The 13,762-nt window shown below is 39.4% G+C and overlaps 1 long non-coding RNA gene and 5 other non-coding genes across 33 annotated transcripts in view; all 6 read left to right on the top strand.

Annotated features, from left to right (window-relative positions):
• The window catches only part of LOC131836991 (uncharacterized), an 84,883-nt gene that overhangs the window by 54,762 nt on the left and 16,359 nt on the right, over positions 1-13,762 (top strand). For 22 of the 28 annotated variants that reach the window (XR_009355873.1, XR_009355894.1, XR_009355875.1 and 19 more), the window contains 8 exons: positions 461-547; positions 1,489-1,576; positions 3,218-3,302; positions 4,191-4,274; positions 5,114-5,192; positions 6,135-6,204; positions 10,995-11,083; positions 11,785-11,869. This is a non-coding gene — a long non-coding RNA (uncharacterized LOC131836991). Of the gene's footprint in view, positions 1-460; positions 548-1,488; positions 1,577-2,113; positions 2,229-3,217; positions 3,303-4,190; positions 4,275-5,113; positions 5,193-6,134; positions 6,205-10,994; positions 11,084-11,784; positions 11,880-12,158; positions 12,235-13,762 lie in introns of all 28 variants that reach the window. The other 6 variants (XR_009355883.1, XR_009355876.1, XR_009355879.1 and 3 more) reach the window with 6 other exon arrangements.
• On the top strand, positions 858-932 carry LOC131837725 (small nucleolar RNA SNORD113/SNORD114 family). The gene has a single exon (XR_009356314.1). It is a non-coding gene; the product is annotated as a small nucleolar RNA SNORD113/SNORD114 family (small nucleolar RNA).
• LOC131837729 (small nucleolar RNA SNORD113/SNORD114 family) lies at positions 2,139-2,213 on the top strand. Its single transcript, XR_009356319.1, has one exon. It is a non-coding gene; the product is annotated as a small nucleolar RNA SNORD113/SNORD114 family (small nucleolar RNA).
• LOC131837741 (small nucleolar RNA SNORD113/SNORD114 family) lies at positions 3,639-3,713 on the top strand. The gene has a single exon (XR_009356330.1). It is a non-coding gene; the product is annotated as a small nucleolar RNA SNORD113/SNORD114 family (small nucleolar RNA).
• Positions 4,590-4,664, top strand: LOC131837740 (small nucleolar RNA SNORD113/SNORD114 family). Its single transcript, XR_009356329.1, has one exon. It is a non-coding gene; the product is annotated as a small nucleolar RNA SNORD113/SNORD114 family (small nucleolar RNA).
• LOC131837750 (small nucleolar RNA SNORD113/SNORD114 family) lies at positions 11,200-11,277 on the top strand. Its single transcript, XR_009356338.1, has one exon. It is a non-coding gene; the product is annotated as a small nucleolar RNA SNORD113/SNORD114 family (small nucleolar RNA).

Below are 13,762 nucleotides of genomic sequence, written 5' to 3' on the forward strand. Positions count from 1 at the left end.
ATTCGTGGCCTCTGTTGGACATGCTGTTACAGACAAATATTAGGAACGTTAAGGAATGATTTTCTTATTTTGTGTTTATGAGCTTTGATTTTACTGTAAAATAATAGCCCGAGGAGACTGTCAGCGTACAAGCACAAATAAGACAAAGAGAGTGAAGAGTGTTTGCTCCTAGTTTACGTGGCGAGGTGATGAAAGCTGGTAGTGTATGTTGAAAATGCTTCAGGTCATTACGAAATGTCAGCGGGTCACATTTTTCTGCTTTGGCTGAGAATGAGACATAGAAAGTGCATGACAGCCAAAGTTCTTATTTTAAGTTTGTGTTAGGTTTGCTGTTATTTTATTTTGGGAAAAATGATAGATATCCCAATTCACTGTATTCCCAAATGACGAACTGAGGATGGAAAGTGTGGTTCAGTGGTCTCTCAGCCTGTTCCTGTCCGTTCTGCTTTGTGTTCCTCAGGATGGATACGCCTGAACTGCCGTAGGCGTTTGGCTGTGATCACGTGCTTGCGGGTGCCCGTGTGTGTGTAGGAGCACGGAGACCACCGTGAGTGACAGATTCTTCCCCTGGTTCCGATGCTTTGTATAGGATATTTGGTGTCATATTAAAAATTCAAGGAATTCCAAACATAGCTCAATGGTAGATACAGAGTTAACATGAAACATTAACGGTAACTGGTCAGTATGTTCCCAGTGAGTTGAGTGAGTATATTCAGTGAGGCAAAACGTTCTATAGACAGTTGTTAAGGCTACTTAAGGATCTTGTCCTTGAGTTTTGTGAGTCACAGATACTTTGTAAATGACTTGATAAATTGATGGTAAACACATGTAAAAATATAGAAGAGGAGATGGGATTGTGGACCAATGATGACAGCTGGTGGCGTATGAGTCATATACGATGAATGCTACGTGTCTGGAAGTCTGAGGTCCATCTGACACAAAGGTGTCTAGTCTAATCCCTCTGTTCAACGTGCTCCTGTAGACAGAGGCCAGGGATATACCAGGACCTTGTTCTCACAATTTGTGATCATGAATTTTGAGAAATATTATCGAAGTATCAGTGGAAGAATAAACAGACATGTAAACGAATAAAGAGGAGAGGGTTAAGTATTGTTCGTAACTGAGATGTCTAGTAAGGGGAAGTGATGTAGTTAGAAAGGATCATAAGTGGGTCAAGTGCATTTTACGTCTTTGGCTAAGCATGATATAGGCAGGGCTCAGTGATAGTTGCATAGTCACGGGAGTCAAGGGTACAGCGCATGGACGGGGATGATGTAAGAGCGTCCTGAGCACAGCCTGATGTATAGCAATGAGCCAGTTGTAGTTTTGAGGTCAGTCTCAAATTTGAGGTGGTTCCTTTTATTAGGAGAATGAAGATTAATGAATTCCTAAATAACAGAATGAATGAAATGTGGAAAAAGAAGGATTGATTCTGATGAGGTCTCTGATTTTCTTTTTTATACCATGCTTTGCTTTCTGTTCCCCCAGAAGGACATCCTCAGGCTGGTTGAAGAATTCTTTCTTGGTCACAATCTCTCTGGTTGCATCTGTGTTTCAGGTGTTAAGAGAGACCAGTGTGAGTAATAAATCTCATGTTTTCATTTGACAGGTTATAAAAAAAAGAGGTGTTTACTGTGTTATTAATGGTGTGGCTATAATTCGAAAGGCCGATCATGGCCAGTGATAGATAAGGGAGAATTACCAAACGTTACGTTTATTAATGCATTTATGATAGATTAAGAAGGATTAATGAAAACGATTCTATCAATGTGATAAATGATTCTAGGGACAGATGTAGAATATTCAAGGTTCTTGCTCAGTTTTGTGTGAATCATCGCGTTTTTAAAATTAATATTAGTGGGGCACCTGGGTGGCTCAGTGGGTTGAGCCGCTGCCTTCAGCTCAGGTCATGATCCCGGGGTCCTGGGATCGAGTCCCGCATCAGGCTCTCTGCTCGGCAGGGAGCCTGCTTCCCTCTCTCTCTCTCTCTGCCTGCCTCTCTGTCTACTGTGATCTCTCTCTCTCAAATAAATAAAATAAAATCTTTAAAAAGAAAAAAAAATTGTTTAAAATTAATATTAGTGAATTAAGGGATTAATGAAATAATATGCAGAAAATGAAGAAAAAGGGCTGAAATATGGACCAATGATGACGGCTGGTGGCGTAGGAGTCATGGATGATGAATGCTATGTGTCTGGAACTCTGAGGTCCAATGCGAAAGGAAATATGTAATCTGTGGCCTATCTCAGATTATTATATAGACTGAATTTAAGATTGTAAAGGGGCCATTTTCTTGCATTGTTTTCTTGAATTTTGATTCTTTGTTATTAGTGGATCGATTTAAGAATCACTGTACAAATCTAAAAAGTAAAAATGAAGAGAATGAAGCATATGCACTTTTTCTATTATTATTTTTATTAACATAATGCATTATTTACATTACATGTAATAGGGGTACAGGTCTGTGGATCATCAGTCCTACATAATTCACAGCGCTCACCATAGCACGTGCCCTCCCCAGTGCCCATCCCCCAGACACTCCATCCTTTCCTCGCATCCCCCTCCCCTCCAGCAATACTCTGTTTCCTGAGATTAAGAATCTCTTATGGTTTGTTTCCCTCTCTGGTTTCGTCTTGTTTCATTTTTTCCCTCCCTTCCCTTATGGTCCTCTGTCTTGTTTCTCAAATTCCTCATACCAGAGAGATCATAGGATAATTGTCTTTCTCTGATTGACTGACTTCGCTCAGCATAATACCTTCTAGTTCCATCTAAGTCATTGCAAATGGCAGGATTTCATTTTTGATGTCTGCGTAATATTCCATTGTCGATACGTACCACATCTTTATCTATTCATCTCTTGATGGATATCTAGGCTCTTTCCTTAGATGGGCTATTGTGAATAAAGTATATGCACTCTTAATATTAATATACATGATGAGGCAATGAAAAACATTCAGAGGTATTGAATATACAAATTCCATTAAGAAAAATAAATGTTTCATGTGCATTACCTCTTCAGTGCATAGTAATAGTGAACTTCTTATTCTGGGTCATTAGCAAGTATGATATTAATGCATTTTTTAAATAGAAAATTAAACATGATAGCAAATTAATATATTTCAAAATGACTGACTCCATGTAAAGTGGAATGTATAGGATGCGGGAGATAATGTTTCAGTCTTGTTCTCTTCTGCTTCTTCTGCTTTGTGCTTCTCAGAAAGAAGACACTTGAACCAGTGTAAGCATCCCCCAGCTTCAGTCACTGCCAGCAAGCCTCTCTCTGTGGGAGCATGGAGTCGAACGTGCGTAATAATCAAAGTTCTTGTCTTGGTTTGGAGGGTTTGTTTAGGGTATCATTGTAATTATTCAGAAAGTATTCAACATAAGAAAAAAGACCAACCATGGTCCAATGATTAAATTGGAACTGGATGAAACATTATGTTGACCCAACCTACCTTTACCACAAAGAAGACGGTTAATGAAGAAGTTTGTTTAATCAGGCAATGATTCTAAAGAAAAATGACAGGGATACTGAAGGCTTTTGTCCTTGCATTTTTGCGATACATAAATATTTATTTAATTACTCTTAGTCGATAGGTGAATTAATGGAAGCGTAGAAAGGAAAAGAGGGCCCGTCCTGGACCAGTGATGACAGCTGGTGGCGTATGAGTCCTATGCGATGAATGCTACGTGTCTGGAAGTCTGAGGTCCACAATGATTCTGGGAGTTGATGCGAGTACGATATAGGACAGTGTTCTTGTTGTTTGGGATTTATGGATTTCTATATTATTAACATACATGGATCAATGAGAGAACCAATTAAACCCCCCTATAAACAAATAAAAAAAAGGACAAAGGCTTATCAACTCTGAATATATTTGGTGAGGCAAGAAATCCTTTTGATCTAAGCTAAAGAAGCAGATGCAGGTTGTGAAATTAATGGACCAAAAGTGTTCTCTCTTTTTTGTAAGACGCTGACCCTGATAAGCAATATCCAATTTTGTAAGCCTGGGTCGTTCTTGAGATGAGGTTGTTAATTTTATAATATGTATGTTGATATTTTCATATGCACATGTGTTGGGAAAAATTAATTAGCACCATTTAGCTGGAAAAATGAAATGAGGAAAACAGGGTGTAACAGGGAAGAAGTTTCAGTTTTTAATTATCTGCTCTGTATTAACACTCCTCAGAATCAACGCACTCCCGTTGATGTAAGCATTTTCCATGGTCAGGAGATCTGTGATTTCCCGTGTGTTCTAAGCCTAGAGATGAATGTGAGTACATTTTAAAGTTCTTGTATATGGTTAAAAGTCTTTTGAAAAGGTATCCACTCTATTGTTGAAAGTGTGAAATACAATTGAAAACCCTTAACACAGGAACCTTGAAATGTGGGATATAACATTCGCTAATGCAAATGTAAGGTATGGATGATCCCGGGTGTAAGACATCTAATAATGTGGCAGGTGGTCCTGTAGGTAGAGGCAGAATATTTATTGATCTCATTATTGGATTTCTGTGAATCACAGGATTTTAAAAATTAAGATTAGTCAATTATGGAATCAGTGAAGGAAGAAAAAGAGGCCCAGATTTGGACCAGTGATGACGATCGGTGGCGTATGAGTCACGGATGATGAATGTGACGTGTCTGAAACTCTGAGGTCCAACCAAAGAAAAAAGAAATACAGTCTGTTGCTTCTCTTGGAAGTGGTCCGATGGACCGGTGTTAGGGCAAGGCCAAGGACCATGTCCTTGGTTCAATTTCACGAGTTTTGATTCTACTGGAACAAACAGCTCAATGAAGAATCAGTGCACGTGTGATAAGATTAAGGGAGTGAAGCATGTCTGTTCGTAATACAATTTATTAACATTTATTGAAAATACTGGAGTTTATTAAGAAATATAAATGGGTTCAAGTTGGGGGTATAGACCATAAATAACAGCCAATATTCTTATTCTTGGTCTGTGTCAAGTTCGATATTGCTTGTTCAGGGAAAATTAATAATGACCCCGATGTGCTGTATTTCTGCGTGACAGACAAAACGAAGGTAAAATCCGTGCAGTTACAGAGTATCTCTCTGTCCTGTTACCATGTGTTCTGCTCTGTGCTCCTCAGAATGGATGAACTCCAGCAGCTGGAAGCCCTTGCATGATTACAAGCTGTCTGTCTGTCTGTCTGGAGCATAGAGACCAGTGTGAGTAGTAGTCAACGTGTTTGTCTTCTTTGGCTAGTGCTTTATTTAAGATCTTCACTATATCGTTAAGAAGTATGAAGAATAATCACGTCAGGGCAGCTGTAGCCCAGTGACAACTGTGGGATTGATGATATTGACTAAAGGGTTGATCGTGTCGATTAATGCATTTACTAAAACGTTACAGTTAACGAGAGTGATGCATGGATGTGAGAACGAGCCTAAGGACAGAAAAGAGATCTCAAGGCTCTTTTTGCATTTTTGTGAATAATAACATCTTAGAATTATTATTAGTGAATTAATGAATTAGTCAATCAACAATGTAGCACTGAATGGAGAAAAAGAGGGACAGTACTGGTTCGGTGATGACTGCTGGTGACATGACATTATGAGTCGTGTATGACGAACACGTGTCTGGCGGTCTAGGCGACTGTCCTGTGTGACGTGATCTCATAGACAGATACCCTGAGTATAGAAAGATCCCGTTTTGGGTTCATGTTCATGCGTGCGATATTTTTATGATTGGGTCAATGAGATGGTCAACAAACAGTCTCTAAATAAGGATAAAGGTCATACAGCATTGTCTAGTTACAAAAGTAAGTAGTGAGACAAGAAATACTATTAATGTGTATTAAAAACACACTCCTGTCCATTAAGAAATAAATGATACAAACAAAGGTGTTGCCTCCCTGGCAAAGGACTGGGTGGGCATGGTAGGGTAACATGGGAGCATTAATTAGAACAAACAGTGTTCATATTCTATGTCAATGGCAAGGCCATTATTGTTCACTTATTAGGAGACACTTAATAAACAGTTCCCCTAATTACACATTCTCTGCATGACTGACGAGATGAGAGGTGCGTTGCAAGGCCAGTGGAGAGAAGGTCCAAAGCTTTTTGTTTTCATCTGTTCTTCTCTGTATGCCACAAATGCACTGATTCAAGCATTCTTCCGTGGTCGCAAGATCTACGGCTGTGTCTGTGTGTTGGAGAATGGAGATCCATGTGACTAATGGTCAGTGGTCTTGTCTCAGTTTTTGGGGTGGTTTGTTTAAGGGTTCTCATTGTTTTGTTAAAAAATGGGAAATGCCAACCATGGCCCCCAACTGCAAATAAGATGAGACATTGGGTTTATTAATTCATAGACAAAACACTGAGGTCGGTTAATGAAAGAAATGAATTGCTGGGGGAGATGATTCTGTGGGCAGATGTTTCACATTAGTCCCTGCCAACCACACGCTAATGGTAAAGTAAAAGGTTAAAATGAACATGTTGGTTAATTCATACATTCGACACTGAGGTCAGTTAGCAAAATAGATGTAGACTCTTTGCCGTGTAGAAAATGATGTTATGTACAGATGATAGGGATATTAAAGTCACTTTTCAAAACCTCATGGACATTTTTTTTTATTATTAGTGGATTAATGAGCAGAATTATGGTTCAGTAAAGAAAAAGGGCAAAGTCTGAACCAATACTGATGACTAACAGTATAAAAGGCAAGGGTGAATCAGGCTTCTCAACACCTTTGTGATCCAGTGCAGAAAGAAGTCTAGTCTCCTGCTTCTGTTACAAGTGGTCCTATAAGCCGTTGTTAGAGCTGTCCCAGAATTTTATTCATGGGCTTTTGATTTCACAGATACTGATTGCTTATTAAAAGTTAAGCAGTGCAATCACAACTAAAAAAAGTATAGGTAAATGAAGGGAAAATGGGGCCAAACGTGCAATAACTATAGTGCATGACATGTATGACATGCATGTCATGACAGATTCATTTCAAAGAAATGGAGGTCCATTAAGAATCTGTTAAGGTGTTTCTACCTCATCCGAAGGGCTGTAGGGTCAGATGTATGTAGTTGTTGATATTCCTGTTCTGTGCTGCCTCTGGGTCACAGGTGCTTTTGTTTTTTTCAGTTGAGAAATAGGGGGCAAAAAAAGGTTTACATAACGTAATCAACTACCTGTGTTAAAGAAGGTCAAGTGTGACCCAGTGACAAAACCAAATCATGTAACAAGTTATGACAAATCTGGTCGGTTTCACTGTGTTCTCTCGGTAATCGTTCCACAATGTGAACCTAAACCAGATGTCACTTTGTACACTTTAATACATACAACTATATTTATTGATCATTTCTCAGTAACGTTGCACAAGAAATATGTATCCTTTGTCATTTATGATAGTGAGTGACTTGACAACAGTTTTTATTAATTAGAGTTATAACCTTGAGTTCGGATACAAGAGGGAACATATTTCATCATTATAAATTAATAAATAAGTTAATAAATGAATGCAGTAGAAGGAGATGAAGCCCATGGGTGGTGATGAATGATCCAGGAATTCTGGTCATGTTTTGTCCCTCCCCAGGCATAAATCCCAACCCTCTTGAGTCAGGAGAACTGAACAGATACGTACACAATAGCATTTCCATTCTGGGCTTCTGGGAAGTTAGAGAGCTTCCATTTTTTTTTTTTTTTAAACCATTTTCATTTTTCATTTAAGTGACTAGTTTGTCAATTTTTTATGAGTTAGAATGAATGAATGACTATTAAAGCTATTGATAAATATTGACACGCATGAAGCAAATCAGGGAAGACCAGATACAGGCCTATGATGGAGATATGTGGCAAAGTTTATGAAGTAACTGATTTCAATACGATTTGTTTTAAAGGTTGGAGGATTTTATGTTTACTTTCTTAAATATCTAATTTTCCATCTTAGGTTGGCACCACAGTTTATAAATGTTTTTCTGTGGAAAAGATCTAAGTTGCTAAATCAATGAAACAACTCATAGAAAGATGGTCAGGTACAGTCTTTGGATGGGCAGTGGATAGTGGGCTCATGGTTGTATTTTCATCTTTAAAGAATGTACAAGTTAAGTGAAAAAGTGTGGAGGTTCTTCAGAAGGTTAAAAATAGAGCTACTCTGTGATTCAGCAATTGCACTACTAGGCATTTACCCAAAGGATACAGAAATGTTGATTCAGAGAGACACGTGCACCCTGATGTTTATAGCAGCAAGGTCTCCAATAGCCGAAATAGAGAAAGAGACCCAATGTGCATCGACTGATTAATGGATAAAGAAATTTTGGTATATACATAGAATGGAATATTACTCAGCCATCAAAAAGAATGAAATCTTGCCATTTGCAATGACATGGGTAGGGCTTGAGTGTCTAATGCTAAGTGAAGCAAGTTAGTCAGACTTGCTGTATAATTTCACTCATTAGAATTTAAGAAATGTAGCAGATGACCATAGGGAGAGAAAAGGAGAGAGGGAAACCATAAAGCAGACTCAACTCGGTAAGACCACATGAGGATTGCTAGAGGGGAGGTGGGTGGGGGAATGGGCTCAGTGGGGGATGGGTATTGAGGAAGGCACTACGATGAGCACTGGGTGTTGTTATCTAAGTGATGAATCTGTACATTTGTATTCTTGAAACTAATATTACACTATATGTTAACTAACTGGAATTTAAATACAAACTTGAAAAGAAAAGAGCCAAGCAAGGATCCATGATGTGAGTAGAATGCATTCTGAATGTGTCTTGTGATTTACTCGTTTCTTCTCCGAAAGTCCATTTCAAAAGGAAATTCGGTATATCACGTCTCTAGGAATAAGGCTGTAGCTAGACTTCAGTAACGTGCAAAAGTGGTATAAGTGACTCCTGGAAATTCAGTATATTATTCTAAGGGAATTAATTAAAAAATCAGTAGATGATAGATGAGTAGATAGATGGATAGAGAAATGGTAGTAGGGAGATAGATCATGTAATTAATGCTGGATTAATTAAGAAAAAATGTTGTGAGGTGTAAATTTCTGTTCATACAATTGGCAAACCTTCCCTATTGTTAAGAGATCAGTCGGCGAAAGGCGTTCCCTTTCTGTGTTGCTGACTGTAGAGCAGCGGTTCTCAGACTGGAGTGAGCACCACAGTCCCCTGAAAGCTGGTTAAACTGTAGAGTGCTGGCCTCATCCTCAGCATCTCTTTCATTATATTTAATACTTTTTTTTTTTTTTAAAGATTTTATTTATTTATTTGACAGAGAGAGATCACAGTAGGAGAGAGGAAGGGAAGAGATCACGGAGAGAGGAAGGGAAGCAGGCTCCCCGCTGAGCAGAGAGCCCGATGCGGGACTCGATCCCAGGACCCCGAGATCATGACCTGAGCCGAAGGCAGCGGCTTAACCATCTGAGCCACCCAGGCGCCCTATATTTAATTCTTTTTAAAGCGTGGTTTATTTCAATCCCTGTTCGTTAGCATACAGTGTGATACTAGTGTCCGGGAGTACAGCCTAGGGATTCAGCACTTACATGGGTCACCCCGTGTTCCTTCATCCCCGTCCCACGATTCCCCATCCCCCAACCCACCTCCACCGCGCGGGATGATGTTAAAAAAAGATCAAGTCCATGTCATTCATTTTTATAGCTCCTTAAATTTCTATTTCAGTTTTTCCCTACACATTCCTTCACGGATACAGATGTAAGCCACCTTTATGATGAGGCAGAAGCACGTAGGAGATGTAGGTGGTCGACCGTGCTTTAGTTCTGATGCAGGTGGGGACTATATATAAAAAGAACATAGAAATTACATGGAAAGAGGGCAAATCGTGGACCTGCACTGTGCACGGAGCGCATGCTGAACCGTATTTTACGATCAAGGCATCTATGACCTACTGAGGTCCATTACAAAAAGGGATTTAAGTGTTTGTATCTGTGGGACTGAACCTGTAGATTTCAGGAACACTCAAGGATCATGTTCTTTGCCTTGGTGCTTCATGGATTTTGATTTTATTGTTGTCATGAATAAATGAGAGAAACAGACACGTCAGTTCCTAAAGATGAAAAGGGTGAAGTGTATCCAACTATGAAAATACGTGGTGAGGCAAGACTTACTAGAACTTGGAGACAGCGGAGTTCCTTCATAAATGGCTCAGGGGGTTCCATTTTGGGGTAAGGATGAGATAGTTGGTAATACATAATAGTATGTGTGCTGGTTTTTAAAAAAAATTTATTTAAATTCAAGTTAGTTAGCATATAGTATATTATTAATTTTGGGATAAAATTTACTGATTCATCGGTTGCAGAAAACACCCAGTGCTCATTATATCAAAGTGCCCTCCTTAATGTCTTAGCACCCAATGACTCCTTCCCCACACACCTCCCCTCCAGTGACCCTTAGTTTGTTCTCTACAGTTAAGAGAGATGCTATAAGAGTCATGGGCAATGCAAAAAGAAGTATCTAAAACTCTGAGATGCAACACAATACATAATTAGTCTAACCCCTCTTTTGGAAATGATCTTATGGGCAGATATCAGAAATATGTAAAGGTCATGTTCTCTTTTTGGCTTTATAGATTTATTATCTGTATACCTGTATAGATCCTTATCTGTATCTAATGTATTATTTTGGCTTTATAGAATTCATTATCCTCAATGGATCAATGTTAGAACCATTTAAGAAATACAAATAAATAAAGAGAAAATGAAGCACGTCCAATTAGGAACACATGTTGGAGGCAGGACATATTATTAATAAAAATTAAAAACATCAGTGCCCATTAAGAAACGGATCAAGGTTGTTACTACTTGGCTAAGAATTATATAGACACAGGGAATTAAAAATCAATTATTTTAAAATTCTGAATCAGTCCCAGGTTGAAGGTTCTTCCCTTTGTTTGTAGGAAGGAAAAATAATGGAAAATTGACACATATGTAAAACACTGAGTAAATGACACGTGGAAAGGAAGGGTGAGTGTAGATATGGGCTTAATTTTCTCTATCCACTGCTCTGCCCCGTACTTCTCAGAATGGACGCGCTTGTCCTGATGGAAGCATCTTCCATGGTCATGAACTCCTAGGCCTGCATCGATGCACTGGGAACTAGACACCACCAGCGTGAGTAATAGTCAGAATTCTTGGGTTGGGTTGGGTGGTTTGCTTAAGAATATTTACTGCATCACTAGTGTGCAGTCATAAACAACTTGGTGAACAAAGAGAAAGAGGACCAGTCCTGGGCCGATGATGATGACTGGTGGCGTACGAGTCATGGATGATGATGAGTAACGTGTGTCTGAAACTCTGAGGTCCAGTCACACAGTTTGGTGCGTTCTCTTTGTTTGAAAAGGTGCTTTAGGCGGAACTCCAGAAGACACGGAGATCTTGTTTTCGGTCTCCGTGTTTGTTCATGCATTTTCATCTGCAATGATAATCGGAGCCTTGACACTGTCCCTGAACAAATATATATAAATATAAACAAATAAAGAGGAATATGGGAAAGCATGCTCTAATTATAAAAACCGGTGGCAAGGCAAGGAATAGTATCAATAAATTTCAAATTTGTGAAGTCCAAAGACTAGTAAATGTTTGCGTGACTTACGTCTTTGGCTGAGGATGATACAGGCCAATACTAATCGATGTTCATTTTCTGGGTTGGGGAAAAGATCTAAGTGGTTCTGATTTTCTTAAGAGAAAATGAATTCATAGAGTTACGCCTAATTAATGATTGCCTACAGCCCTGAAAAGGGAACTGTAGCGGCAAGGATCAGGAAAGACGGGGTTGCGGTTTGTTAACATGCTCTCCGCTCGCTGCTCCTCAGCACCGGCGCGCTGGAGCTCCTGAACGCATTCGCACGTGTCGCGCTTCTGTGCGCGCTTCTGCGTCGTGGGAGCGTGGCGAGCAGTGTGAGTACTGGTCGGTGTTCTCGTCTTGGATGGAACGTTCTGGTCTGTTTGATTTAATTACTCTGTTCTCAAAAAGTGTTTGATTCAATCAAGAAGCCCAAACATACCAAATCAAGTATCGTTGTTGTGAACCAATCCGATGTTCACCCTTACGCGAAACCCTGAGGGCAGTTAATGAAAGAGTTTATCCTCAGTGGAAATGATTGCATGGATGGATCGTAGGGATATTCAAGGATCTTACTTGTGATTTTTTTTTTTTTTTGGTGACTTATGTTTATTTCTGTAATAGGCAGTTAATTACAATAAACAGACGCAGATGACAGTAGGAAAAAAGAGCCAGTCCCAGACCAGCGATGGCAGCTGAGGTACGGAGTCGCGTGTGTCTGGAACTCTGAGGACCAGCACAAAACCAATCCGTTCCATGGTGCTGACATGGTCCTATACAGATATGAGGATACACGCGGGTCTTCTTTTTTTGGTCTTGGTTTTTATTCACTTTCATTCTACAAATAAAATCGGATCAGTGAAAATAGCAATAAACATATTACAAATAAAGAGGAGGGGAGTAAATCATTGTCCACTTATAAAAATATGTGGGCAAGGTGAAGTACAATTAATATGTAGTGCAAACCCTGACAATTACTGAAAATAAACGACAGACGCCTGTTGCCCCTTTTACTGAGTATGACACAGGCCGTAAGGTGTAGCCATCAGTGTTCATATTCTTTGTCATTGGCCATATTAACGTGATTTCGTCCCTTAAGAGAAAATAAAATAGGTATGATCAGAACTTACTCTATCTAATTGCCTACACGACTGAAAAAATACAGATGGAATTATGGGCCAATGGAGAGAGTGTCTCCGTCCTTTTGTTGTTGCTGCTGTTCTGGCCTCTGCCCTCCACAGAAAGGAAGTATTCCAGTTAATTTAAAATCTTAAATGGTCAGGAGCTCTGTGTGTTAGGAAGAGGGAGGCCAGTGTGAGTAATAACCAGTGTTCTTCTTGGCTAGAGTACTGTCATACTTTTAGGTATGTTTGTATGTATTTTAAGTTCAGTTAGCCACTCATAGTACATCATTAGTTTTTGGTAAAATGTTGAATGATTCATTAGTTGGAGTACAACACAGTGCTGTCGTTTCAAAAAACATTTTTACTGTGTTATTAAAAATTTATATCCCCATACAAAAATGACTGAAATCTCGCCATTTGGAATGACATTAATGGAGGTAGAGAGTATTATGCTAGAAGTCGGTAGTATGAGAAAGACAGATACCATACGATTTTATTCATGTGCAGTTTAAGAAACGAAACGAACACAGGGGAAAGAGACAGAGAAGGGCAAACCGAGAAACCGACTCCTAACTTCCGGGAACAAACTGATGGTTGCTAAGGGGAAGCGGGGGGCGGGGGGATGGTTGAGCAGCGAGCGATGGGCCTTAAAGAGGTCACTCACGATGAGCGCTGGGTGTTGTATGCGAGTGTTGAGTCACTGCATTGTGCACCTGGAACTAACACAACCTTGCATGTTCACTAGCTGGAGTTGAAATAAAAACTTTAAAAAAAGTATTAAATATAACGAAAGAAGGTGAGCTATGCCAGCGTTAAATACAAGGTTAATGTAGAGCAGCGCTGATGAACGCATACGGGAAATACTAAGCTGAGTTAATGAAAGGAATTTGGTCTCCGTGGAAATAGATTGTGTATATGGAGGTTAGAGCTACTAAAGAATCATACTCTTTTTTGTGTGTCTGTCTGATTTATGTGTATTTCTTCACTGATGAATTAAATGGTGAACAAATGTAGGTTGTCATGGAGAAAGCAAGCCAGTGCTGGACCACCAGGGATGATGGGTGAGACACGAGTCATGTATGACAGAGACCTTTTCTGGAGCTC

The sequence above is a fragment of the Mustela lutreola genome, chromosome 7 (assembly GCF_030435805.1).
Source record: "Mustela lutreola isolate mMusLut2 chromosome 7, mMusLut2.pri, whole genome shotgun sequence".
NCBI lineage: Eukaryota > Metazoa > Chordata > Mammalia > Carnivora > Mustelidae > Mustela > Mustela lutreola.